The following is a 13,319-nucleotide window of genomic DNA, read 5'->3' on the forward strand; positions in this document are numbered from 1 at the left end:
CTGAGAAACAAAATATTGTACTTAAAATTGTGTGGTGTGTATTTTAGTTTTCTCCTCTCTAAATTCCCTTTTCTTCCTCTTGCCAGTACAGAAACTGGCTGGATGTTTGGAAGGACAGCAGGAAGAATGATCTTGTCTACGTTCTGGTTCTGATTTCATCTCTTTCTCAAGTTTTTAGTTTATTCAAAGTAGAAAGAAGAAATCACCTTGTACCCCCACATTAACGTAACTACAACTACCAGGATATGATCTTTCAAGCATTTGGGGCTGGTTGTGAATGATCCATCACATAAAGCCATCTCTGGCTCTTGAAATATATGTGGATATACGTATACATATTGTATATCATATAGGATATTATATTACACATATATATTATATATAATGTATACTATATATGTATTTATTTTGGTAAGAATATTTAACGTGAGATATATCCTCTTAACACATTTTCAAGTGTACAATAGAGTATTGTTTAAAATACTTTTATATAGGCATTATGTCATACATCACATCTCTAGAACTTAGTCATCACGCCTAATTAAAACTATGCCAATTGAGCAATTTCAGATTTCTCCCTCCTCTCCTGGTAACTTCTGTTCTACTTTCTAATTCCATGAGTTTGACTGTTTTAGATACCTCGTATTAAGTAATATCATGCAGTATTTATCATTCTGGGGCTGGCTTATTTCACTTAGCATAATGTTCTCCGGGTTCATCTATGTTGTTGCATATTGCTATACTTCCTCCTTTTTTAAGGCTGAATAATTCCACTATACGCATATAACCATATTTTCTGTATCCACTCATCTGCCAATGGACATTTAGGTTTTTTCTGCACTTTGCCTATTGTGAATAGAGCTGCAGTGAATGTGGCAGTATAAAGAAATACCTCTTTGAGATCCTGATTTCAATTCTTTCGAATAAATACCCAGAACTGGGATTCCTGGATCATATAGTAGTTTTATTTTTAATTTTGGGGGAACCTCCACATTGTTGTCCATAGCAGTTGTACCATTTTTCATGCCCACTAACAAGTATAAGATACGTGTGTACGTTTGTGTGTGTATATGTATGTATATACACACATATGAAATCAAATATATATTAATTGAAGATACTGTTTCACACACAAGGCTTATATCTGAGATACTAATCCTTCTAGGATAAGATAATTTGGAGAATTAGCAAACATTGGCAGAACTAAAGCATTATGGGGAGTGAAAGGGAAGAGTATTCTTCTGGTTTCCATAGTCAGAGGGCAATGATATTTGTATGCCAGACACATCAGAGCTGTAAAGGCCTTCGATTATTGTGGAATATTACTCTTAGTTGGTCTCCCTATCCTTTTTCACATTTTAGCATTGCTCATACTATAATTCTCTAACTTTCTAGTGAAAATGGAGTCTCAAGGATATGGTCTTTTGCCCACGCGGACTGCATGGTGTGTGAACTGAGCCTCCAGACCTTACTCAGACCCGGAGTTGATGTTGAACAGACATTAGGGGCTTTCAGAAATCACCTGGGGCTCTTAAAGAAATTCTGAGCTACTTGGAAATTTTATTTCTTATGTCTGCATTAGCATTACTATCAATTTTCAATGAACAGAAGTTCACGGAGCATGCACTGTCAAATTTTGCAGGTGATCTTTAACCTATTCCTGTGGTGCTTTTGTCTTTAAACAAAGAATCCCATCATTGTCCTTTTGATTGGTCTCACTTGCCAATTTCTGCTACTGTTAAATCACATTTCCATGATTGATGGACCTCTTTTCTATCTACCCCTCTATATTGGTATGGCCATACCTATTTATGTGTGTATACACACACACACACACGTGTATATGTGTATACATATACATATGTATGTATGTGTGCATTTAGCTTTATCTTCTCCTCAAAACCTAACTCTAAGAGTCCTTCCTCCATTTTCTTATCTATTAGATTTTACATTTGGGTCTGTCCCCCCACACCCTGCTTGGGATCATGATTTTTATCCTTCTTTATAATTAGTGTGTAGCATGCTCCAAGGATCATAGCAACATTGCTTTCCTGTAATCTTATAATTCTTTTTGTTCCTTTTTTTGAGATGGAGGCTTCTTGCTCTGTCACCCAGTCTGGAGTGTAGTGGTGCGATCTTGGCTCACGGCAACCTTTACTTCCCGGGTTCAAGTGGTTCTCCTGCGTCAGCCTCCCAAGTAGCTGGGATTACAGGCATGTGCCACCACACCCAGCTAATTTTTTGTATTTTTAGTGGAGACAGGGTTTCAGCATGTTGGCCAGGCTGGTCTCGAACTCCTGACCTCAAGCTATCCACCTGCCTCGACCTCCCAAATTGCTGGGATTACAGGCATGAGCCACCGCGCCTGGCCTCCTATAATTCTTTTGAATTATATAATTCTAAGAATTAAATATTTCTATGATTATTTTATTAATCTATTGACTCTTGAGAGCAGAGGTCTTGGCTATTTTTGTTCATTACTGTATCTCCAGCATCTATCACTGTGTTTGATATGTAGAAACTTTTTGATGAATGAATTAATGGATAAATGGATGGGTGAGGCTTTATTAGGACTAGAGGCTTGGGGATCAGAGGTTGTAGTATGTCAGCTATGGAGTAACAAGCTCCTTAACTAAAGATGTGGGTAGCAGGAATGGAAAGCAATGGAACTGTGATAGTTGACTGCATTAAAAGCCTCAGTTGTTTGGACCTCCTTGTAGTCTTTCCCTTTGCCCTTTGTAACTGTGGTCTCATCCCACTGACTTACTTTGGCCAATGGGACAGTCACAAACTTGATGTAACCAGAAGCTTAAAATGGAAAAGTGCTTCCACGTCAGAATATGCTTGGGCTGTCTGGGCTGGTGTATGGGAAGGTGAGACACACAGAAGAGAGCCAGTCTTCCCAGCTGAGGCCATCCTAGACCAGCTGATAGCTAGCTGACCACTGGCCACTTAAGTGAGCTCCAGCCCAATGTAGAAGAACTGGCCAGCCAAACCCAGCCATGACCAGCAGACTGCCTTGCTTTCTCCTAGAAACACGAGCAATAATACAGGATTGTTGTTTTAAGCCATAGAGTTTTGGGGTGGCTTGTAAGACTGAATTATTGTGGCAATAGTTCTTGCAGGGGAAGAGGCAGAGATTCTGAAAGCATCAGAATGGAGCTGCAGCTATGGCTGCAAGACTGAGTGAGTTAATTTGCAAAGTGAAAGAGAATATAAAACTGAAGGTGGGGAATGAATATAAGAAAGAAGTGGGAGGAGAAAGGAGCCAGAGGAAGGCTGGCAAGTGAAGTAGGACAAAGATAAAGGGAGCATAGTGCAAGCCAATGGAGGAAGAAGTGTCAAGGGAGGGAAGGGAAACAGAGTTAGATGCTGAAAAGAGAGAGGCATGAAAAACAAAGACTATGGAAAGGTCAACAGATTTGATAAGAAAGAGTTACTTGAGGTCTGTTCCTTCATGACGCCTCATCAGACTAAACAGAAGGGTGACATCAAATTTTGCTGACATGCAGACAAGCAGTTCCTCCTGTGCTTGAATAGAAAGTTCATATGAAGTTAATGATTACTCTTTTGATGTTGTTCAAATATATATGTTGATTATATGGCTTTTCTGTTTCAATTAAATTCAAAAATATTAATAGAGCATGTACTTAATAGAACGGAGATAAATTACATGTAAAGAAAGATTTTGAGTACTCCTTGTTGCTGCTTTTATTTTTTTAAATTTTTAAATTCTTATTTTTAATTCAACTTTTATTTTAGGTATAGAGGGTACATGTGCAGATTTGTTACATGGGTGTGTTTTACCCAGGTAGTGAGCATAGTACCTAATACGCAGTTTTTCAACCCACAGCCCACCTCCTTTCCCTCTCCAGTAGTCTGTAGTATCCATTATTCCCAAGTTTATGTCCATGTGTGTCCAGCATTTAGCTCCCATTTGTAAGTAAGAACATGTGGTATTTAGTTTTCTGTTCCTGCATTAATTCACTTAGGATTATGGCCTCTAGCTCTATCCATGTTTCTGTAAAGGACATGATTTCATTCATTTATGGCTGTGTAGTATTCCATGGTAGATGTGTACCATAGATTCTTTATCCAGTCTACCACTGATGGGCACCTAGGTTGATTCCATGTCTTTGCTGTTGTGAATGGCGCAGTGATGAACATATGAGTGCATGTGTTTTTTGGGTATAATGATAGTAGCTCTGTTTCAAGTTCTTTGAGAAATCTCCAAACTGCTTTCCATAGTGGCTGACCTAACTTGCATTCCTATCAATAGTTTACAAGCATTCTCTTTTTCCCACAGCCTCGCCAACATCTGTTGTTTTTTGACTTTTTAATAATAACCATTCTGACTAGCGTGAGATGGTATCTCATTGTGGTTTTGATTTGCATTTCTCTGATGATTAGTTATGGTGAGCAATTTTGTTATATGTTTTTTGGCCACAGATATGTCTTCTTTTGAGTAGTGTCTGTTTATGTCCTTTGCCCACTTTTTAATGGGTTGTTTTTTGATTGTTGATTTGTTTATGTTCCTTATAGATTCTGGGTATTAGATTTTTGTCAGATGCATAGTTTGCAAATAATTTCTCCCATTCTGCAGGTTGTCTGTTTAATCTATTGATAGTTTCTTTTGCTGTGCAGAAGCTCTTTAGTTTAATTAGGCCCCACTTGTTGATTTTTTTGTTGTTGTTGCAATTGCTTTTGGGGACTTAGTCAAAAATTCTTTGCCAAGACCAATGCTGAGAAGGGTATTTCCTAGGTTTTCTTCTAGGATTTTTATAGTTTGATATCTTATATTTAAGTCTTTACCCCATCTTGAGTTAGTTTTTGTATATGGTGAGAGTTAAAGGCCCAGTTTCATTCTTCCGCATATGGCTAGCCAGAAATCCCAGCATCATTCATTGAATAGGGAGTCCTTCCCCATTGCTTACTTCAGTTGGCTTTGTCAAAGATCAGATGGCTGCAAGTGTTATTTCTGAGTTTTCTATTCTGTTCCATTGGTCCACATGTCTGTTTTTGTGCCAGTACCATGATGTTTTGGTTATTATAGTCTTATATTGAAGGCTATACCCAACTTGAAGCTGGGTAGAGTGATGTCTTTGGCTTTCTTCTTTTTCCTTAGGATTGCTTTGGCTATTTGGGCTCTTTTTTGGTTCTATATAAATTTTAGAAGAGTTTTCTCTAATTCTGTGAAGAATGACATTGGTAGTTCGATAGGAGTAGTGTAAATTTCTTTGGGCAGTATGGCCATTTTAACAATATTGACTCTTCCAACCCATGAGCATGGAATGTTTTTCCATTTATTTGTGTCATCTATGATTTTTTTCAGGGGTATTTTGAAGTTCTCCTAGTACAGATCTTTCACCTCCTTGGTTAGCTGTATTCCTAGGTGTTTCATTTCCTTTGTGGCTATTGCACATGGGATTGTGCTCCTGATTTGACTCTTAGCCCGGACATTACTGATGTATAGATATGTTACTGATTTTTGTACACTGGTTTTGTATCCTGAAACCTTACTAAAATGGTCTATCAGTTAGTAGTCGTTTGGCAGAGTCTTAAGGGTTTCTCTGTATAAAATCATATCACTAGTGAAGAGAGATAGTTTGTCTTCTTTTCCTATTTGGATGCCTTCTTTCTTTTGCCTGATTGCTCTGGCTAGGACTTCCAACAGCTAGATTTTGAAAGCTTCTTTGAGATGGGCTGTTGTGGGGTAAATAGGGATGATCCTTCAAAATGAAGAACAGTTCACGGCAGCTGTAGGTGATGAGTCTTGGTAGGATGCTGTGGCCACCTGTGCTATTGAGATATGATGAATATGGGATAACAGAGTGAGATGTGAGCCAGAGTCCAGGGATTTCCAAAGAGTGTTCAAGAACTATTTGGACACTGATCCTCAGGGAAGATATAAAAAGGTCAAGAGTGGGCACTGAAGAAGGAAGTCTTTGAAGAGAGTGATTGAAATGTAACTGATCCACTTGCCTTCTCTGACCTTAGTGACCAAAGCATAGAGGGGAGCCTGTCTGTCACATGAAATCTAGCAAAAGGGGCTTGAATCGGATCATGCAGGGAGCATGTGTCCCTCAGCCGAGGCCTGACTCATCCCCTGGGAGAGTGGAAGTGGCCTCTTGTAAAGTAGGATAGACAGGGATAGCATTAGGAACTTCCCACATGCCCCTTTAGGAATCCTCAAATATGGAATCCCTAAACGAGATGTTGGCTAGGCATTGTTTTAAAAGGGATTTTGCCTAAGAAGGTGGACTTTTCAGGCAAGGAGATTTTAGCCCAAAGAGGTTATGATATAGACCACTGGGAGCAGCAGCCGAGAAGGAAGGGAAGAGGGGTCAATAGCCTAGAGAGGGCATAGCTCTGTATGGGCAGGTTCAGCAGAAGGACCCTAATGGGAGTGCCAATCAGTGCAGAACCCATGAGAGTGCACAGGGCAGAAGCAATTGGCAATAAACACCTATGAGGCCCAGAGCGAGCTGAGCCATCTCATACTAGCAGCAGACAAGCAGCCTCCTCATCTTCCTTCCTGTCTCCCTTCACCCTCCCCAGCATGGCAGGGTGAGATGTCTTGGTTAGCAAGGTGTAGGGGTTGATGGAGGAATCTAGGCTGTTGGAAAAAAGGAGCTTGGCCACATTCCGTTAACCCAACCAAGCAGTCATCCCAGTAGGCGCCAACTGTGGCTATGGGAGTCAAATCAAGTTTTCAGTTTTGATGATTTGAGATTCTGTGATTTAGAGTGACCATAGGATTTTCTTATCTAAGTGAGAGGCCAGAGAAAGGATCACCCACATTGAATATATTTACAAGAATAGTGGAAGACAAAAATCAAGTGAGTTTTCAAAAAGTGGAAACAACACAATGTGTCCATTGAGTCAAATGGATGAGTGGATAGAAAAAATGTGGCATATGCGTAAAGTGAAATATTATTCTGCCCTAAGAAGTGAAATTGTGATGTGCGCTACAACATGGGCGGACCTTAAAAGCATTATATTTAGTGAAATCATCCAGACACAGAAGGACAAATATTGTATGATTCTACTTATATGAGGTAGCCAAAGCAGACAAATTCATAGAAACAGAAGGTACAATAGAGGCCACCAGGGACTGACAGAATGAGAGAAAGGCAAACCATTGTTGGATGAGCATAGAATTTCAGATTGGAAAGATAAAACATTCTGGAGATGGATAGCAGTGATAGTCGCTTAACAAGGTGAATGTAATTAATGGCACTGAATTGCACACTAATGAACAGTTAAAATGATAAATATTACGTATATTTTACCACCATAAAAAATTAAGTGGCTTTTTTGATTAGAATTCTTTGTGTTTAAAATAACTGTTTATATCCATGATGAGGCTCTTATATAATGGTCTATATAATGGTACGTACATCTTCTGGGTGAGTAGCAGTGGATTTATTTATTAATTATTACTCATCCCCTTCCCCTTATCAGTGCTGGGTTGGATAGTTGAATATAGATATGGCCAAGATCCGGCTCTTGGCTTTAGGTAATTGGGTTAGTGTAGTCTATCTTTTGTCATGAGACCCTCAAGAAGGTTTGTTTAATTCAGTGTGCAACACAGTTAATATAATACTTCTTAACTCATAGGCACTTACTAAATCTTTATTATTTTTATGATAATTAGAGGAAGCAATTAGAGGACTGTCCAGCAAAATGATTCTTCAGAAAGTTTCTGATTTAGCTGCATTCTCCATGGCACTCTACACCTGTTTTCTACCTATAGAAGAATGTAGAGTTGTGGCTTAATTGAGAAAAATAAAACTTAAATCATTTTTTTCTAGAATATAAATTGCTATTATTAGGGTTGACTGCAAAAACTCTACAGACCCACAAACTCAGATACACACAAAAACACATACATAGAAACACAAACACACACACAGACACACACACACACACACACACACGCTTTAGTCCAGGATATTGATTTCACTTTAAACTCTGGCCTCACTTGGAACGAATGTTTGGGCAAGCCCTAACATATTATCTTTGGGTATTCCCCATTCCTGTAGTTAGTCAACCACACAGACGGCAGATCTAGAGGAGATAATTGATTTAATGATAAGTTAAATGATTAATCCTTTTTCTACAGCATCTTAATATGCAGAGATTATCTTGTCTGATGCCTGAGTTATAAATATATTGTCACTTGTGTTTAATCCCACACAGCACCTATCTTTTCCTTGAATCTACTCAAGTGTTCAACAACAGCCTTCTAGGTTTCTGTCTCCCAGGTAATTCAGATGAAACCAGGAAATCATGCTGATAAAATAGTTTCATCCTGCTTGGAATCGTGTACCTCGCAGTACACCCTTTTCAGAGAAGCTAAAGGAAATTCAAAATAAGAGATGGAGTCATGACTCAGGGATGACAACTATGTCTCTGTGTTCTGCTGTATTCAGGACAGTGTGGATCATGGACTACGTAGGACCTGCTTCTGAAGGTAGTGAGAAGCAGACTCAACCATGAATTCTTTTAGAGTCAGATCCCTTCACCTATTAACCTACACAACATACACACTTTTTAACTCCAAGACTTCCATTTTTATTCCTATCACTTATCCAATCTAGGGAGCTACAGCTTACTTCTGAGTGGACTGAAAACACTTGGAACAATCAGGTGATTCCACTGTACTTCAAACCCTCACCTTAATGGAGGAACATATTCTTGGCCCGTCGCTTCCTTTGAATTTCAAGTTTATCCCTACCAAGGATATATTTCTTTGATGTACTGAGGGTAGGCTTGCCAGACTTAGCAAAACAAAACAGAAAAACAACAAAAAAAGCATGTATTGTTAACTTTGAAGTTTTGAGAAACAAGGAACGAGTTTTTAGCATGTCCCAAATACAGCATGGGACACGGGTATAGTAAAGAATTATTCATTGTTTGTTTATAATTCAAATTTAACTGGGAAAATTTAATTCATTTACTTTCAGTCATTTAATCTGGCAATCCCTGTTGACAGCCAAGATGTGAGATATGTATGTGTACACATATCACCTAAGAAACAGAAAGCTTTGGGGGTTTATTTAAACATACAGGAGAAGATAATAGAGTATGCCATCGAACTTCAATCACTGCGGGCTGCTGTGGATTTTTTTTTTTTTTCCTTTTTTCTTGCAACCTTTTCAAGGACCTGGAGAAGTGTTAAATACCAGACTCACCTTGCTAATGGTTTGGCCACCAGTAAGAAACAATGGTAAAAGGGATCATTTACCTTGCTTTCTCCATGCAGGACTCACCTGCTTTCGAGTCCAGGAGAACTTGCTGTGGTATTGTTCTTCTCTGCTCCTTTTCCAAAGGACAGCCCAGGCGTGCTAATTGCTGGGTGGCAGCCACACTAAATGCAAGTGGACGACAGCTGGGTGCCGGGCTCGCTCTGCAAGAGGAGATTTGGGTTTCCATTGTAGTCTGCATCATAATCCGCACCCTTCCATCTGCACTAACTGTTATTTTAGGTCTCAAGTAATTGGCTGGAGCTGAAAACATAAACACCTCCACGCGCTTGCCCTTATCATTTTCTTTTTATGTTGGTTTAGGAAATACACCTGAGAGACCAAATGCATACAATGAATCCAGCAATTACCAACCACCATGGACGAGCAGCAAACGCTCAAACAACAAAACACCCAAGGATGGGCGGCTGCTGGCTTCTGATTTCTTCATGGATGGGGGTCCCAGATCTGGGTCTAGGACTCCCTCCCACTTCTGTCCTGGGAAAGCTGATTTCAATACTGCCAAAGACATGGAACTTTTCCAAAGAAGGTTCTCTCCCGATTTGAGTAAACAACTGGTACAGGTTATGTATAATGCTGGGAAAACTAATGCAGAGAAAGAGGTGGGACATAACTAGTTTGGTTGTCATCTGTGAAACATTTAATTGCGAAATTGTTGAAAGGAAAATTAGATCTCGCTCTCTCTCTCTCTCTCTCTCTCTCTCTCTCTTTTTTTTCCCCCAGGTATGGCTTTGGCAGAAAACTCCCAAAGGAACATTAGAAAGTGGAGATTAAGGGTGAAGATAGGGAGAGACATTCAAAAACACAACCACCATTTCATACCTTTGGGGCTGAGTTGTTCAGTCACTCAACAAGCATTTCTTGAGCACATTCTATGTATTGGGCACCGTTTTACTGAGCAAGACAATTTAGAATGAGGTTGTGCACATGAACTTGGAGCTACCTGGGCTTGTAATCCCAGCTCAGCCACCTACTAGCTACGTGTCCTTGAGCATCTACCTAATCTATCTGTGCCTCTTTTCTCTCACTTGTTGAGTGGAAATAATACGATTAAGTCCTTCATAAGGTCTCTGTGAAATGGAAATAATGGTATTTCTTACCCCATAGGGTCATTGTGAGGATTAAATTGGTTAATGCCTGTGAAGCACTTAGAAAAGTTCTTGGCACATATTAACTACCAGGTACATATTAGCTCTTATTTGGTGGTGATGTTGTGTTGCTGTTTAACATGAAGGAATGTGCCGTGTGACATTTTGCGTAAATGATGATGAAAGGGAAGAAACATTACCCCAAAGCTATTAGTGAAAGACTGGGTAGACATGATTTTTATTCATGCTCCCTCCTGAAGACAGTAAATTACGTAGGAAGTTGTTTCTGTCACTTTCTGCTTTGGTCCTCAAACATCAAGAACATGGTTTCTTTAAATAATTCTTTTAAAATTGTTAGAACAACAATGATATGGGCTATCTGTAGGAACATGTAGAACGCATGTTTGCCATCGCCTAACTGAAAATTAGAATGATCATCTGGGGTATGTTACATTGAATTAAGTTTGGCCTAAAGTTGCCTCCATCCATATTTTAAGGTTGGCCTAACAGTTTCTCCATGCATAGCGACCTGTAACCGAACTTGATGGTTAAACAGACAGCAGCCTACGATTGTAACTAGTAGCCGAGTCTCAGCCAATCTGAGCAGTTGAGTTTCAGCCAATCATGGGGACCAACTGCTCAACCTGTGTTCCTAGAAGGCAAACCCTGATCTATCACCAATTCAGCTGTTTCTGTATCCACTTCTATTTTGTGTATGCCACTTTTCTTTTTCTGTCTGTAAACATTATCCATGCAACAGTCCTGGGGTTGCCCTGACTCTATTCTGGTTTGGGGGCGGGGCGGGGGGGCTGCCTGATTCATGAGTCGTTCTTTGTTCCTACATTCTGTTAAATGTAATGTGTCTAAAGTTTTTCTTTGAACAGGTAGTGGGACTGAGCTACTATTGAAAATATTCTCTGTGTCCCACTGTGGCTCGCCATCATACATTCTGTATCTTTTGCTTATCTTCCTGTCATGAGACTAGCAATGTCTTGACACTGCTCACCTGAAGCCAGCAATCAGTCAACTGGGGAAGACCTCAATCTCTGTGATTGTAAACTACTGAGACCGGGTAGTTTGTGGCCTTAATCTAGCCCATCCTGACTGATACATTGGCCCTAACCAATGACCACCTAACCCATGGTTTTATCTTTATTTGATGCCAGGATTGCTTTTTTGTTAGTTGGTTGATTATTACAGGAAGAGTAGATGTTCATGTATTAAAAAGTAAGGATTGGCTGGATGCGGTGACTCACGCCTGTAATCCCAGCACTTTGGGAGGCCGAGGTGGGCAGATCACGAGGTCAGGAGTTCAAGATCAGCCTGGCCAACATGGTGAAACCCTGTCTCTACTAAAAATACAAAAATTAGCTGGGCATGGTGGCGCACACCTGTAATCCTAGCTACTCAAAAGGCTGAGGCAGGAGGATTGCTTGAACCTGGGAGGTGGAGGTTGCAGTGAGCTGAGATAGTGCCACAGCACTCCAGCCAGGGTGACAGAGTGACAGTCTGTCTCAGAAAAAAAAAAAAAAAAAAAGTAAGGCTTACATCCCAAATAATTTTTGTTTCCTTAGTAAGTTACTATGGATCCGCTACCCATTCATTCATCTAAGTTCACCATCCTTTTACATATTCACTTACTTAAAAGACTTTCTGTTAGTAACTAGTTTATATTGGATTTGGGTCTTGGTTCTGGCAGAAGCAGACAGGTGGTTCAGAAATGTGTAAAACAGAGCTCCTGTCCTCAGCGTGTTTATCAAAAGTGCAAAAATCTGTTTTAGGACACAAAGTTCTAGACACTTACTTGCTGTGCAAAGTAAAATTGTGTCCTACTTGTACCACTCTGTTTTTTTTTTTTTTTGAGATGGAGTCTTGCCCTGTGACCCAGGCTGGAGTGCAATGGCCCTGATCTCGGCTCACTGCAACCTCCGCCTCCTGGGTTCAGACGATTCTCCTGCCTCAGCCTCCTGAGTAGCTGGGATTATAGGCGCCCACCACCACGCCCAGCTAATTTTTGTATTTTTAGTAGAGACGGGGTTTCACCATGTTGGGCAGGATGGTCTTGATCTCCTGACCTTGTGATCCACCTGCCTTGACCTCCCAAAGTGCTGGGATTACAGGCATGAGCCACCGTGCCCGGCCAATACCACTGTGTTTAAACTTCAAGTCCTTCCCCTTAGCTACCAATATTTTATGAGTTGGCATTGACTTAGTGGTTACTCTAATTTGTAGTCTTCCTAAGAGTTAAAAATGTAAGTCAGATCCTTTGCACCTTGACTTTTCAGGCTAAACATGTATGTTTATTTAGTCTCTCATTGACTGTCCTCACTATCTTCATAATGTTAGTTGCCCCTTATTTGGCTATTTAAACCTCAGTAGTTTTTTTTCTCTTTTAGGCAGATATCTAGCTTAAGCAAATCTCTCCAGATTTTGACACCCTATGACTTTGTTGGTGAGTTTTCTCTGTAGATTTTTTATTTTTTATTTATTTTTATTTATTTATTTATTTTTTGAGACGGAGTCTCGTTCTGTCGCCCAGGCTGGAATGCAGTGGCCGGCATCTCAGCTCACTGCAAGCCCTCCGCCTCCTGGGCTTCACGCCACCGCCCCCCCCCTTTTTCTCCCTGCCCCTCAGCCCCCCAGTAGCTGGGTACTACAGGCGCCCGCCACCTCACCCCCCCCCCCTGCGTAGTCTTTGATATTTTTTAGTAGAGACGGGGTTTGCACCAGTGTCTAGCCAGGATGGCGTCTCGTCTCCTGACCTTGGTGATCCGGGCCCCATCTCGGGCCTCCCAAAGTGCTGGATTACCAGGCTTGAGCCCCGCACCCGGCCCATTTTTTATTGTTAAATCCGCTCCAGGGGGTGATAAACACGTGTAAATATAGTTTCGATTTTTATGTTAATTTCTGCCAGAATTTTCTTGATAATAACTTCTGTCTTCTGTTATTTTTCCCCCCTTGT

The sequence above is a fragment of the Rhinopithecus bieti genome, unplaced genomic scaffold (genome assembly GCF_001698545.2).
Source record: "Rhinopithecus bieti isolate Rb0 unplaced genomic scaffold, ASM169854v2 scaffold_13207, whole genome shotgun sequence".
In the NCBI taxonomy this organism is placed as follows: Eukaryota; Metazoa; Chordata; class Mammalia; order Primates; family Cercopithecidae; genus Rhinopithecus; species Rhinopithecus bieti.